Below are 3,860 nucleotides of genomic sequence, written 5' to 3'. Positions count from 1 at the left end.
ATATTTTAAAATGAAGTGTATAATTTTAATTAATTAAAATACATATAAATACTAAAAAAAATCAAAACACTTCACTTCTTTAACTTAATTTACGATATATATATATATATATATATATATATATATAAAATAATACCAGCTTTATTTGGTAACAAAATTTAGCATTAAAGCATATGATATGGTGTTACTTTTTTTTTTACAAGAATGGCATGGTGTTACTTGTAACTTAATCCGTTTTAAATAATAAAAAAATATTTTTTTTCATATTCAATTGAGCAACTCATTTAATATTTAACATTAAAAAAAATAGTAAAAGTCATAATTAAGTCTCAAATAGAGTGTAAAAAACAATGAATTGTATGCTCTTAAATATCTTCTCAAGAGAGAAATAAAATCTTTCATTCGGGTAAAAATATAAATTCCGCATTATTGCAAGTACTATAAGTGCATTTCACTCTCCACCAATTATCTCTAACATTACATGACAATCACACATTCACACTTGTTTTCTTATTTTAAGTCAATATCAATTCTTATGGTCTCTAGTCGCTAAAAATCTACATCCTTCCGAATTTGCTATAATATTTTACGCATATGCCTTTTTTATCCTTCCTTTCTTGTCTTCTGAAGGAAAAATCTCGTGCTCCAAAGTAGCTACATTCTTTCTTATAGTGTTCTTTGAAATGACACTCCTGTACCTGTTGGAAGTTTTGTTAGCTTTTGCTATTTCTGTAATAAAGGTTGAGATAAAAAAAAAACTTTTAACAAGAAAGAAATTGAGAATTTCTCATAAAAAAGACTGTATAATTTGTAACCTGTAAAGAAATGCCTCACATTTTCCTATGAAATTTAGCCATCCACACATTAGAAAGTTTCAGAGGAAACCCAAACACATTGATCTTAAACAGAACAGTGAAGTTGAGCAAAATTCATTTGAGTGGAGCATAATTAGTTTCATTTCAGGAGTTATATATCCATTGATGGAACACTGCCATCCACAGAATCATTTTATTTTTTTCCTTCCACAGAAATTGAAGATATTATTTAAAAAATTTATAACAGTTACACATTGATAAATTAAACAAGTTAGATTCTCTTGGTACCGAATCATTTGATTAGTGTCACGTTCGAATTATAAAAAAATAAAAAATAAAATCCTCAGTGCACATGGAAGATCCACGCACTACATCACAAAAGCAGCCACAAATGAAAAATAAAATAAAATTGCAACGAGAAAAGGGCAACCAATAAGGAGTGAAGACAGCGCATCGGTTAACGTTAGAGGTAATGGAAACGTCGGTGATTAATGGTATGGAGTATCAGCCACAAAACAATAAAAGGAAAATAACAAAGGCACGCTCTCACCTACCACTAGCCACACGCACACACCTTTCACCAAACCCTCTTTCTCAATAAGAACTCGATCCCTCAAATCCAGAACAGAAAAACAAAACCATAGAGTAGTAAGTAGTACCATTTTTTATCATCACCTTCTACTAGTACTACATAACAACACATTAATTAGCCCCACTCAAAAAAGCATAGGCAAATTTGTCTTCCATGTCATGTATATAGCCTAGGAAGTCTAGCTAATCTCTTGATATTAGAGCAATAACGATTAAAAATTGGCATAATTGTACTTTTGGTGTGTGTGTGTGTGTTTTCTTTTTGTTCAGCTAAAAACTCATTTCATTGGAAAGAGGATATAGGTAAGAAATGTTAAGGACGGGGTTTGAACTTCTAAGTTCTACCCCTATGTATCCAATGCGTGCATGACTTCATGACTTGAAAGAATAACTCACCTTTCAGGATAGCCCATTTGCAAATACTTCGTGAAATTTCCGTAACTAGTTTTGCTGTGATGTCTTCAAATAAAAAAACAAAGTCTAAATTAAACACCCCAAAAGAATAAACAAAGAGCTCTATATACCAAAGACAAATTCCCTAAAAAAGCAGAGAGAGAATTCATGGAATGATGATGTCATAATTTATTATTAACATTCTGGGGTTGGTGCAAAGTTAAGAAACAAATAATGACCAACCACGGAAGACAAGTCATTGTGCACTTCAAGTTTTGACTTGTGCTTGCTTTAGCAATCAACCTTGAATTGAGAAATTGTGTGACATCTTACACCCTTGGGTTGGTGAGCATTGAGAAGAGGTTCCTTACTCTTTATTTTGAAGCTTAGTCATTCATTAATTCAAGTTCTGCAATAATTAAAACCAATTGCATAGAGGACACTAGTTATTTCGGGGTAATATTCAACATTTCGCTTTCATGCGTGCAAGTTGTAGTGCATGTGGCCCACTTCCCCCACCTGTTTTACTGCACAAACTTGTTAAAGAGGAACAAATTTGCAAATTATGCACCGAAATCAGCGTGGGCCAAGCAATAATAATTATAATTTCCTCTTTGCTTTTGTCGTCACTAACACTAATGCGGGCTCTGAAAAGGGTTAGTTGGGATTGTGAACTTAATAGTAAAGAGTTAGTTTTAGGTTTGGTAGTAAAGATCAAAATACAAATAGGAGTACAATTTACCTTTAATCTATTTCATGCACAATAAACCCCTTAAATGTTAGTAAGTTCAAAAAGTATATATAGTTCATCCATAAAGTTTATTTATGGAATTAAAAATCCTTCCTCCTCTGACACGCAGCAAACCCAAAACTTAAATTTCTCAATCCCTTGAGACTTGAGCTTGAGGGGAAGAACCTTGTATCCCTCTCCTCAAAGCACCAACAAATTTCGAATTTCAACTTAATTTTGATGAACTTAATTAAGGCCTACGATGGCATGAAGCATCTCTCAGCAGGAAAAAAAAGGGGCCATTTTCATGAGCTGCCTCAGCAGATTTGTTGTCTAGTTGATGCCATGGTCCACAATGATAATCTCATTTCCGCATGTTCGTTACACTTTTACATCATAATAAAATCTAAGGCCTCTTTCTCATCATGCAATCCAAAAAATGTTATCAGGCTATAGTATCTGAGGATATTCTTTGCTCTTGCAAAATAAACCAAGCATGAGCAATTATGTATTTCTTTTTTGCTCGAATTTAAAAATTTACTAGCAATGAAAAAAAAAACTCAAAAAAGACACTAGTTGACTCTGCAACTTTGGTTGCTAATTTTTGAGGCCCGACAGATCTGATAATAAAAAATGAAAAAATTATACTTGTACATCTTAGAGAGAAAAGGAAAAAAGTGAGAAGAGAAAAAAAAAATTAAAATGTAGTAAATGATATGATAAAAAAAATAAACATATAAAATAATATTATATAAATTTTTGTAAGAATTATTCTAGATATATCATATCTCATAAAAAAAATTGCATGAAGATATTTCTCAAAAAGACTTTAAAAAAACATCTAAAGAAGCTGAAACATTTGAAAACATCACAATTTTCACGCTAACAAATAACGTTGTAATTACTCCCAGTCTAGCACTTCCCATTAAACGAGCCATTTAAGCATATTTTGTATTGAAAAACTTGAGAGAAAATTCGAGAACTTACGAAAGAGCCATAGCAACAATATGACTACGACAATGACCAAAAAAGAAAAGAAAAGGACAAGGTTGGATGAATATCTCTCTGTGTACACTTTTTTCATATAGAAAAACTTAAGTATTCACCAACCAAAGTGGTCATTTCAGTGTACAGCCAATTATTACAAAGGCATTTAAATTAAGCCAACTACCCGTTCTAGCTTATATTACACTACCACGTATCTAATTCTTCAGCCTCTGCGTACAATATCAACGTATTCTCTTCATCTCTTAATTCTAAATAATTCATTGCATAATCCTAAAATTTAAAAACAATACAGAGATACAAGAACAACACCAATGGAAATATAT

The 3,860-nt window shown here is 31.7% G+C and overlaps 1 long non-coding RNA gene across 1 annotated transcript; it reads right to left on the bottom strand.

The window, feature by feature from the left end:
- Window positions 1-372: 372 nt before the first annotated feature.
- Window positions 373-1,796, bottom strand: LOC121173350 (uncharacterized). The gene is made up of 2 exons (XR_005888016.1): window positions 816-1,796; window positions 373-698 (listed from the first exon to the last, which is right to left on the bottom strand). It is a non-coding gene; the product is annotated as an uncharacterized lncRNA (long non-coding RNA).
- Between the last annotated feature and the right edge of the window lie 2,064 nt (window positions 1,797-3,860).

The sequence above is a fragment of the Glycine max genome, chromosome 13 (assembly GCF_000004515.6).
Source record: "Glycine max cultivar Williams 82 chromosome 13, Glycine_max_v4.0, whole genome shotgun sequence".
NCBI classification, from domain to species: Eukaryota; Viridiplantae; Streptophyta; class Magnoliopsida; order Fabales; family Fabaceae; genus Glycine; species Glycine max.
This window is presented reverse-complemented; position numbering and strand designations above follow the sequence as displayed.